Source organism: Nycticebus coucang, chromosome 1, assembly GCF_027406575.1.
Source record: "Nycticebus coucang isolate mNycCou1 chromosome 1, mNycCou1.pri, whole genome shotgun sequence".
NCBI classification, from domain to species: domain Eukaryota; kingdom Metazoa; phylum Chordata; class Mammalia; order Primates; family Lorisidae; genus Nycticebus; species Nycticebus coucang.
The window spans coordinates 191,490,398-191,502,697 of record NC_069780.1 but is presented as its reverse complement, the minus strand read 5'-3'; the positions used below and the strand labels follow the sequence as shown (position 1 = coordinate 191,502,697).

General features: G+C 41.4%; 1 protein-coding gene across 1 annotated transcript in view; it reads right to left on the bottom strand.

Moving 5' to 3' along the window:
* Positions 1 to 1,087: 1,087 nt before the first annotated feature.
* Positions 1,088 to 12,300, bottom strand: part of MED10 (mediator complex subunit 10) — a 72,430-nt gene continuing 61,217 nt past the window's right edge. Inside the window, exon 5 of the mRNA XM_053593227.1 lies at positions 1,088 to 1,766. The gene's annotated coding sequence lies outside the window, so the exon portion shown is untranslated. The remainder of the gene's footprint in view (positions 1,767 to 12,300) is intronic.

The window sequence follows — 12,300 nt, the reverse complement described above, 5'->3', positions numbered from 1 at the left end:
GCTACAGTGCCCAGATACTTGGTTAAACATTATAGATGTTTCCATGAAACTTTTCTCTTTTTTTTGCAGTTTTTGGCCAGGGCAGGGTTTGAACCCGCCACTCCAGCATATGGGGCCAGCTCCCTACTCCTTTGAGACACAGGCACCGCCCTCCATGAAACTATTTTTTTGGATTAACATTTAAATTGGTAGAATGTGAGTAAAGGTAATTACTTTCCATAATGTGAGTGACCTTCATCCAATGACTTGAAGGCTTTCACAGATCAAAGACTGACCTTCCCAAAGCAAGAAAGAGTCTGCCCCGCACATCTGTGGGCTGCACCTGCAGGCCGTCCCGAGTTCTCCCACCTGCTGCCCACCAGCATGTTTTGTACCTACCAAGCCTCTGCAATTATGTGACCCAATTCCTTTACATCTCTCTGTCTCTCTCTCTTGAGCAATAAATTGAATTGGATTATAACCCAAATTGTAAAAAAGAAAAAAAAATCCAAGAGTTCAAATTCATATAACCATTGATAAAATTAATGGGGAAGAATAAACAAGTCCCTCAAACAGAAGAGTGCAAATAATCTACAGACACGCTGCCTTGACAGAGGAGAAGCGAAGGTGCTGTCCTCCCCTCCCAAGTGTGGGCTGCACACAGTAACCCCTGCCCAAGAGCACAGCAGGGGAGGTAGGATTACTTCACAGTAAAGAGAGATGGTAAATATGACCACGGACAGATGTTCAAGGTTAACATCAACAGCAGTTAAGTCATGGCGATAGTATAGACCCTTGAAATAATGTGCTCAGAATGGATCTTTACATCTGTAAACTTTCTACCCCAAAATCTATAATCCCAGTCTAATCATGAGAAACATCGACTAAAGGACTTCTGCAAAATACCTGACCAGCAGACCTCAAACTGTGGAGGTCACATCAAAACCAAAACAGCCTGCACAGACAGCACCACCCAGAGGGGCCTTGGGGACAGGAGTGTTACATGGAGTGCAGGATTGTGGTAGCTGCGAATAGAAAAAGAACATCAGGCACGAATTATGAAATTCTGACACAGTAAGGGTTTTAGTGAATAATAATATATGATTATTGGTTTGTCAATTACGGCACACACAACATACTGATGTAAATGTTAATAAAAAGGGAAACTGTCTATACTATATTCACAACTTTTCTGGAAGTCTAAAACAATTTTACAACTGAAAGTTTATTTCTTAAATAAAATAAGCCACAAAATGATACAGAATAAATGTCTTAATCTTCATTTACTTAAGTTATTAATTCTTAACTTTATTTCTTTGATGCTTCTTTTAAATTGCTGAATTCTAGAACATCAAAGGTGATTGGTGGGATTACACCTGCGGTGCATCTTACAAGGGTACATGTGAACCTTAGTAAATGTAGAATATAAATGTCTTAACACAATAACTAAGAAAATGCCAGGAAGGCTATGTCAACCAGTGTGATGAAAATGTGTTAAACGGTCTATAAAACCAGTGTATGGTGCCCCATGATCGCATTAATGTACACAGCTATGATTTAATAATAAAAAAGAAAGAAAACCGAATTTAGAAGAATGCTGCCGAGCGTAGGGAAACCTCTCCCCAGCTGCAGTCTTGTGACTCCTCGCGCACAGTTAGTCTCAGGATCTCGGTACACCACCTTCCTCGCAGTCACGCCAACGTTTTCACTGCCTGCTTCTCATTTTCCACATTGCATTGGAATGTCTCCTTCATAACATGTTTCATGTGTGCAAAGTCTGCTTTTCTCTAAAAAGAAAAAAAAAAAAATTCTAAACCCACTTCTTTTAAGCCAAATATCTCAATTGCTCCAAAACTTTTACTATAGGTATGAATTGTGACTTCGGGTAATAAATACATTTTCAACTGGGATTCTTTTCTCCTTACTAACATTATTAATGTCTTCACCCCAGATGTTCCCTGAACTACATTATTTTCTTGGACTTGACAAATTAAAATTATATATATGGGAAAAGAATTTGTCATAAGCCTGACAGGAGTCCAGCCCTTTTAGAAAATCAGGGCAGAAACCTGCAATCCCCTCCCCGGATTCCTGGAGTGCCTCGAGGCCAGAGGGTTTCCTGGAAACACCTGCCCGTAATCCTGACTCTGAGGATGTGCCCATGTCTTGACCTGCCCGACTCGCTGTCCCCATTCAGCTACCCTGCTGAGGCTAAGAAAAGCCTTCTGCTAGTGCGTGGGAGCTAGCTGACATCTGCTCAGTGTCCATTCTGCTTTTCCCTCTATTAAAGTCTCTGCTTGTCCCTGGACCGGCCCCGTCTCCTTTCTTGCCGACCCTCACCCGGTTCTACGCCAGAACTTCTCAATATATATTTCAATGTATATTTACAGCATCATTAATGTGAAGATTTGACATATGTATACTTTGTGAAATGGTTACCACAATCAGACTAATTAACATATCCATCACCTAATAGAGTGACCATTTTCTATTTTTTCTTTCCTTTTTTTTCTTTTTTTGTGGTGAGAACACTCAAGATCAATGCCTAAAGCTGAAAGTTGTTCAATACATCTTTTACTGAAGTCCAAACGTATGCATAAGTTTATACGATAGACATAAAATCAATGACACAGCTACTAATTTTGAGACCCCGGTCTTCTTTCTCTCTCCGTCCATCAGCAATATGTTCAACATAACCTGTCCGTAGTGCACACTAGTTGAAATGAGTCATATTTACCTTTTAAACATTTGGTATGATTTATTTTCTTTATCATTTGTTAAAAACTGGATCTTATTTGAATTTCCCCTCCCTGATGATGTTCATAACTCTTCCTTTTTGTCTATATTTCAGATTAATCCATTCTGTCACCTGATTTTGAAATAATTTCTACTAAACTAGAAAATTTCCATTGTTTTCTATAAATACTGTACTGGTGGTACCACAAACACACAGCATCATCTTCATAATCATGATGCTGGCTCAGTATTGGGCACATAAAACATTATTCTTTAAGAGCATCACATTAATGTAATTCTGTATTCAGATGTCTTTCTTGAATACTGTTGATTGTTTGCGATTTATGTAGACTGTTTTCCAGGGTAGTAATTATTCACAGTATTTTTTTATGTCCAGCTGACATGTTATGTTTTTATAATTAAGAATGTGGGTGTTTATGGGTGGTTCCTGTGGCTCAGTGAGTAGGGTGCCAGCCCCATATACCAAGGGTGGCAGGTTCGAACCCAGCCCCAGCCAAACTGCAACAAAAAAATAGCTGGGCATTGTGGCGGGCGCATGTAGTCCCAGCTACTACTTGGGAGACTGAGGCAAGAGAATCACCTAAGCTCAAGAGCTGGAAGTTGCCGTGAGCTGTGATGCCACAGCACTCTATGGAGGGCAACAAAGTGAAAACTCTGTCTCTAAAAATAAAATAAAAAAGAATGTGGGTGTTTCTAGCCATCAATACCATCTTAGCCAAAGTAAAGTTATAAAATATGAAAAAAGTTACAAAATACTTTGTTTCTGAACTTAGCATACATACTTTCTTTCTCTGTGTGAAAGAATTTTGATGCAAAATACTAAATTTTCTGTAAAGCGTATCCAAAAGAAAATCAGAATCATCAATTTAGATCAGACTGTGTTAGCTAGAAGCATTCGCGCTCCATCAGAACGACGTGATGAGGCTTCAACTTCTTGCTCAATTTACCCATTTCATGAATATCATTTCCCTCAAATTCTAACAGCAGCTGAAGCTGCGTCTTTGGCTTCTAGTTATGGATTTGATAAGAATTAGTCTCGTCCATTTTCATAGTTTGATCAAAACCTCAATCTTCCTTTAATAGCAAATATGAAGAGATTTTATCTAACCTATTCAAGTATTATATCTGGTAAGAATAATTTTTCAGTAATCAAATATGAATAATGAAAAAATACAATACGCTGTTTGCAAATTTCATGTGACTAGTATTCAGCTAAAGTCTGGTCAGTATCTCAGTTTCTAGATTTTTTTTTTTTTAACTTAAGCAGTTCTCACCCACCAGGTACAATGCACGGCACATCGCACATTTCCTGGGTAAAGGACATAACTTCAGCTCAGACTTTACCTTACAACTGCAAACAGTGTAACTAATCATATTAATCTGAAATTTACAAAAGGGAATTCCTCTTTAAAGTTTTCATATTTCCTTTTCAGATATTCATTCTGAGTTCTGCTTCTGTATTTTGTATTTCTACTAAAAAAAGACCTACATTTATTCTTTATGACTAAAGTTATTCTTTAGTTTGTTATATATAATACTTCAAATTAAAATATAAGATGCTATTTGCAATGCATACAATTTGAACATAAAATAATATTAATAATTGGTATCTTTCTCCAAAAAATTATTTTTCTTCTAAGACATTTAAACTACTTATTAAAAATTACAGGTAAGGGCTGGGCACGGTGGCTCACACCTGAAATCTTAGCAGTCTGGGAAGCTGAGGCAGGTGGATTTCCTGAGCTCAGAGGTTCAAGACCAGCCTGAGCAAGAGCAAGACTCTGTCTCTAAAAGTAGCTGGGCATTGTGGCAGTTACCTGTATTCTTAGCTACTTGGGAGGCTGAAACAAGAGGATCACTTTGAGTCCGAAAGTTTGAGGTTGCTGTGATCTATGATGCCATAGCACTCTATACGAGGCAACAAAGTGAGACTCTGTCTCAAAAAAAAAAACCTTACAGTTTAAATATTAATTGAAATTAATAAACGAAAAATTTCAAATCAAAATTATGTAAATAAAGTTGCAATTATGTAAATTTTAAAAACTATAATTCAATCTTGTTAAACATTTTTATACAAATAAAGCTGTTCACAATTCTCTTATCCTTCTAGCTGCCAACATCAAGAATGGTCATCATGCTTCAGACCATGGCCTGGCTTCTGCAGACCCACCAAGCATCTCTGCCACTGTCAGCTCCCCATGTGACAAAGTCCTGTTTGTCTCTGACAGCAGCAAGAATGAGCTCACAACCTTTCCTGGTTTTTGGAGCGAGAGATATGAGGCATGGATGGTGTCAGCTATGAGGCAGGAGAGTTTGGGGAAGGGCCACACCTGCTGGTGTCCATGCAAGGGACTGGGCCGGCGCTGAAGGAGTGCCCATGTGTCTAGACAAGTGTGTTTGTCATGCCCAGCACTCTCAGAGCAGGGACATCACAGGGCCCTCAGACTTGGTCCAGGGGCAGCCCTGCCCAGGTATGTCCCAAATAGAAGCACCTGGGATTACAGGTGTGAGCCACCACATCCAAATAATTTTCAAATTCTGCTTTTTGGAGGAGCAGAAGGAGCTGAGACTGCTCAATAGCCCTCTAGAACTGACCTTGGTGCTGAACTATGCAGAGGAAGAAACAGCGGATTCAGAATTTCTGGATCTTTCCAATCTCCCTTTTCCTTAGAAATCTATCCACCTTGGGTGGCTTTTCCACCTTCTAGATTTGGATTTTATTATTTTAGCAGGTGATGATAATGAAGAAATGCAGAACACAGATATAAGAAATGCCTTCTTGTATTCCAGTTGGACAAAACATCACATGAAATAAAATTATTCTTCTAAATCAAACTATGATGGACAGTTTATTTTCTAATGGACCAGACCTCTTGATAACTCCATGGGTCTACAAGGTTCAGAAGAATGTTCAGCTCATAATCCCCACAATCCCTTTACATTCAGAGAATATGGAAAGACTATTTGGTACCTAACTCCATATATGGGTGTGGCTGAGATTTGTGATCCAGGATCCCAACAGAGGTGCCCAGTTGGGCATCTGTCACAGAAGCAGATGAGGGAAATTCAAATCATCAAGAAGGCTGCAGGCTGGCTGGCCCCACACATTCCTACTAAGGGAACTGGACAGTGAGCAACTACCTTCTATTCCAGCAACGCAACATCATGTCAGCGCTCCAGCTCAGGAAGTTCCGAATAAGTAGGAAATTTAATATAAACAAACTGCCCTTGAATCTTAAGTAGACTTTGTGGTATTATTTTTTCTTGTAATTTTCAATATCTTACTTGATTTCTCAATCTCTTCTTACTGCACCTGAAGAACACTTTAAAAGTCCCCTTGTAGCTGCTTTAATATCTCTGAATTCCCTCATGGATATTACAGGAAGATTGTGCAGTTTAGGAGATTAAGTACTTTACATTTTATTATTGCAAGGGTACAGTCTCAAACTATAGAAAGGCCTTATTATCTGAAGAAAACTTTTCCTGTTCAAAACTCAGAACCTACAATGGGTTATATTAGAAGAGAAAATTATTATGTTACAGCATGTCACCACCAATAAAATAATACATTTAAAGGCAATCCGAAGATTAAAAAGTCAAGAAAATTAAAAGAAAGTTCTAATTTCAGTACAATACCACGCTGTATTTATAGAAAACCCCTTGTAAGTGAATGATTATTCACATAATCTTGGATCTCCTTCAACACCACTCACTAGTATTATTCCAATTAGAAGTACCGTTCTTACTCTTTTGCATTAGTTAAAACCACTTCTCAGAGGAATTCCAAGTAAATAAGTTTAATTAAAAGTAATCGTCACAATCCCCACTGAGGCAAAAAGGAAGTAGGCATGATGCTTCCTTGACACATAGGAATGTGATTCCACAGGAGGAACCCCAGGGTGAAGACTGATGTGAGCAAGGTGTTGGCTGGTGCCACGTGAAAGTGTGAAGTATCTGTGGTCCGTGTGCTGCAGGTGCTCCCGAGTTCTATGTTAGTGCTCCTTGGCTACGTGTTTGCACTTCATTGTTGCCTAAGCTCTAGCCCTGTGGTGATATTCAGAAGGACAGACAGGTGAGGGGACACCCTCTCATGGGGACGTCTCAGAAGCTTTTCACCCAAGCCAAAGTGAATGGCCCTGCTCTCTGGGATCCCAGGTAAGGGGCAGGGGAGGGGATGCCTTAGCCCACTCGGGCTGCTGTAACAAAGTATTGTGGGACTTATGCAGGACTTACAAGCTCCTGAACTGTATTGCTCATAGTTCTAGGAACTGGACATTCAAGATCAAGGTGCTGGCAGATTCTATGTCTGGGCAGGGCCCATTTCCTCATGGACAGCCTTCTTCCCACTATAGCCTACATGGTGGAAGGGATGAGGGAGCTCCTACTACAAGGGACCAACCCCATTCATGAGAGCGCCACCCTCATGACCTAATCACCGCCAAAGCCCCACCTCTGATTGCCATCATGTTGGGGGTTAGAATTTTAATATATGCATTGGGGGCAAGTGGGGGGAGGACGTAAACATTCAGACCCTGGCAGAGGGAGAGATGGAGGAGGAGGAAGAGGGGGAGTTTAAAATGGAGATGAAAAGAAGAGAAGGGAATCGAGAGGTGGGAGGAGGCAGGGAGAAGCCTTCGTCCATTGTTCTGGTTTCCAGCACAGCAGCTCCAGCAGCCCAGTCCTCAGGGTGTCACAGTGTGCGGACTGGACCACGTGCCTTGTCTCAGAAGATATGGGGAGTTGCCCATATCGGTGCTGTTTGTCTCTTGAAGTTATCGTTTGCTTACATGACAAAAAAATCCCCAGCAATGCTTAGGGATTTTAAAGAGAAATATGGCCATTCTTAGAACCTTACATCCGCTCTTTTAAAAATCCTTTTGGGACCTGGCACAGTGACTCACGCCTCCTAGCACTCTGCGAGGCTGAGGAGGGTGGATAGCTTGAGCTCACGAGTTTGAGACCAGCCTGAGCAAAAGCAAGACTAAAAATAAATAAGTAAAATAGAAAAACTGAGGCAAGAGGATTGCTTCAGCCCAAGTTGGAGGTTGCTGTGAGCTATCACGCTACAGCACTCTACAGAGGGTGACAAAGTGAGACTCTGTCTCAATAAAAATAAACAAATAAATAAATAAATCCTTTTTGTCATACCGCACCTGAACAATGCGCAAAACAAAACACACAGTTTAGTAAAATACCACATGTTAAACACTAATGTAACCATCATCTGGATCCAGAAATTGCCAGCACCTCAGAGCCTACATAAAGTTGGATATGCAAAAGGAAAACTGTTCATGTTGTCTTTCCACATAAAATTTAGAACTGGCTTGGCGAGTTACACACACACACATTCTCTTGGATTTCACTGGGACTGCATGACATCTATGGACCAATTCTCAAGAGTTGACATCCTCACAATATTGACTCTTTGCATCCATAAATCCTTCTATTTATTGAGGTTTTAAAATTCTTCTCACTAATAGTTTTTTATGAGGCATTTTGAACATACATTTTGTGTTATTCATCTCTAAAATTTTGATATTTTTCATGTTGTTTTCTCAAATTTTATTTTCAAACGGTATGCTGCTTCCGTATGGAATGTGTATTTTAATTTTATACATTAATTCTGTAACCTGGCTATACTCATTATTAATTCCAACAATTTATTTCTGTGGTCAATCGTATTGTCTGTGAATAGTGTTGTTTTCCTATTTTCCAATCTTTATCCTTATAGCATTGTGATTATTATTTATTATCATTGTTACTGAAATTGAATGCCATGGTGTGTACAGAGCCACAGATGCAGCGCCTTGGGTGAGATGCATTCGGTCATATATCCATGGATAATCTCCTGACTCTCGGCAGGCAGCAGGTCTCTCTAGCCAGTCCCCTTCTCAGGAGGCCCCATGAGTTCCATGGTGTCCCATAGGCATCTCCTGTTCTACCAACCCCAGGAAGTTACAAAGCAAAAGTTGATCCCAAGAGGACTAGGTGATAAAGAACGTCTTGATAACAGGAATTTGCACCCAGCACCATCTGCCTACCCAGTACGTTATCATCTATGAAGGCTCCTGAAGTTGCCACCCAACGTCAAAGGACCGTCTCACACCACTGGCAGTACTTGGTGCCATGGAAAATAGGGTTTACGGGAAAACCTAAAGCCAGGGACAGGCAGAGTGTGTGTGATCCTCCAAGCTTTCATTACCTGCACTTACTTTCCAGTAGACAGAGGCCTGACCCCTATAAGACTCTATATATTTGCAGAATGGATCCATAAATAGTTCCTGAGGCGAGGGAGAAGTGTGTGTGTTCTCCCTTCCGTTCTGGTAGCTGGCCATGAGCTGGTGCAAAAATGGGGGGATGGAAAAACAGAGCAAGGCCAGGGAGAGTGCACCAGGAGTCTGGGTACTTCCTACAGCCTCGCACGGCCCCCCCCTGCAGCCCCTCCAGCACAGGCCACAGGACCTCCGAATACAATACACACCTGCTCGGGTGGGCCACCAGCCTCCTTAGAAGCCCCCACCCTCATCAAGGTCCACCTTACTCTCAAAGGTACAGACGTCTCAAAGACACAACTCACCCCCACCCTGCCAGCTGGAAAGATACTCTGAAGTAGGAACAAGGACATCCCCTCCTCTGCTCTGTATGTCTGCATTGACCTCCCAATGACCTGCCCTTGACTTCCCAGGCTGGGAGGTGCCCTCACATCATCCAGCCTTTACCCCCCACCCTGCTCCAATACAGCCAGTGGATGCTCTTCCCTCAGCTCCATCCCTCTTCTCCTGGGCTCACTGGCTCCAGACCTTCTACCCACCCCTCTCCCTCTTTGCCCAGGTGTTAGGAGCCTCTCTTGCACTCTCCTCCCCTGGAGGCCCTTTCAGGCCTAGACTGTCCTCAGACCACAGGAACTGGGACTGAGAGGGGACAAGCTGAAGCCAGCGTGTGAGGGAAGGAGCTCAGAGAGAAGGAATACAGGCTCTGTGCACAGACCAGTTCCTTTGGGTCCCCACTCTGCTCTTCTGGAACAAGCCAGCCTTGAGCTGATGCCTCCTGAATCTTCAAGCTGCATTTACTGAATGTGCACAGTCCCGGTGGTTTTCACACGGCATGAAATTTCACTGTAACTCTATCTATAGTGTTACAGAATTGGGAATTTCCCAGCCTCCCTAATTAAAAAAAAATTTACTATCAAGCACTTATTAATGATTTTTGTGGAGTCCTTTGGCCTTAACCCAGAAGACAATATTAGAATCCAATTTATCAATGTCAAAATATTAGAGTTATAATGAGGTTTGGAAACCTCTATTGACCCCAAAGTGTATTTTTTTCATAGTCCTAGGCATAATTATTTTTCTTGGATGCACTCCTACCAGTGGAGGTGGGGTGAGACAGCTCCAATGTGTTAAAATGAAGTGATTTCATTTTAGGGCTTGAGTGCCAAGCACATCTCTTGGCACATAGAGTTTGTGCTTGGGAGAGTTGACATCATCCAAACACATCAGTGGGGCTCCCTGCCAGCCTTCTGAATCCTCACCACTCCCTCAGAAGCAAACCCCATCTCTAGCAATGGTGCTGATGTGACCCTTGGGGGTACATCACAGGATAGCTCCCGGGCAGCCTTGCCAGCTGTGCTTCTATGCAGGGAAGTCCGTCCTCCCGGGCTGACTTCACTGTGGTTTCACAGCAAGCACACCCTGAAATCTTTTGATTTTCCTAGTGGTATCTTGAGAAAGATTTTTTTTTTAATGGGATTCTTTCGTGCTGTTGCTTTTTATGCATTAAGTGCAAGTAAAAATGTATGACAAAAAATTAGAATTTAGTGATGATGTAGTATTGATAATTGAATAAAACTTTTAAGGGACTGATCCTTCCAGAGTTATCGCAGAGTCTGCCACCTGCGTGAGATGAAAGAGGTTTGATGCAGCATATTGAAAACAAAAGTTGAATAGAATTACTTCAGGCTAATGGGGAAAATGTACTTTAAAAGAAGACAGCTGAGGCTCTTCACTGTGGCTTGCAAACCAATTGTAGTTGAGTGAAACTTTTATCTTTTGAGTAGCTTGCCCCAGACTGTTTTAGAAAGGAAACTGTGTTCAGGAAAATACTTTGATAAGCTGCTTGAGGAAAAGTTAGACTTTGAAGATGTAAACTGTCAGTGGATACAGCAGACATGGGCAAAAACTTGGGATTGGAGGTGAGAGCATGAGAGTGAGAAAAGAGATGACATGGCGGAACTATGGGGAATGGGTGGAAGACGGCGAGGGGCCATTGTGAGTAGAACTACCTACAATGAAGTTCGCACCGCTGCAGCATTAACCCCAGCATGTTGATGACAGTTCCACAAAGTCGACATATTTCATATGTAGGTAAGTGATGAATTTCACATTAGAACCAAAGCCACACAGATCGAGCCACTCATGCTCACTGGTAAGGGAATTGCTGTAATCTAGTAAACCCACAGAAGCAGAATCCTGCTGTCCCAAAGGCAGCCCTAGAAATGTGAGTTACTAGAGAATTTATTAAAATTTTGGTGAAAGCACTGTAATAAGGATTTAGGATTTAAGTTCCATCCAGGTTTTAAGGGGGCAAAGTCATCCTAGTAGATACATGGGCATCTGCATTTAGCAGTTAAATGATGATAATTGTAATGATAATGCTCATGATTTCAACAATGGGGATGATAATGATAGTGATAATGGCAAAGATCATGGTGATAATGAAGATGATGGTGATGACAGTAGTGATGGTGATGATGATAGTGGTGGTGGTGGTGATGATAGTGGTGGTGGTGGTGGTGATGGCAACGATGATGGTGATGATGGCGGTGGTGGTAATAGTGATGGTAATGATGGTAGTGATGGTGATGATAATGGTGGTGGTGGTGATGATAGTGGTGGTAATGATGATGGTAGTGATGGTGATGATAATGGTGGTGGTGGTAGTGATGATGGTGATGATAATGGTGTTTACTGAGCTAGAAACATAGTATGTAGTTTCACTTTTTTAAATGCAACAGCTATGCTGAAATTTTTTTATCATTAACACTTGAAGTAATAAAATAGGCTTCATTTATTAAAAATAAAAAAAAAATTACCGTGGTGATGGTAATGATGGTGATGATAGTGGTGGTGGTGGTGATGGTAATGATGATGGTGGTAGTGGTAGTGATGATGATAATAGTGTTGGTAATGATGATGGTGGTGGTGATAGTGATGGTGGTGGTGATGATAGTGGTGGTGGTGGTGATGGTGATGGTGGTGGTGACGATAGTGGTGGTGGTGGTGATGGTGATGGTGGTGGTGATGATAGTGGTGATGGTGGTGGTGATGGTGAAGATGATGATAATGAGATGATGGTGGGGGACAACATAATGGTTATTATAGTTAACATTTTTGAGTGCTTACTACATGCTATATCCATGATGCTGTCATTGAAATATTGAATTTAATCCTCACAATGTCTCAGATTGGCCTAATATTATCATCATTTGCAGATGAGAATAACAGAATAACAATAGGCCTACTGACCTTACCAGAAAGAGACAGAAAGGAAATGCAAGCCCACATT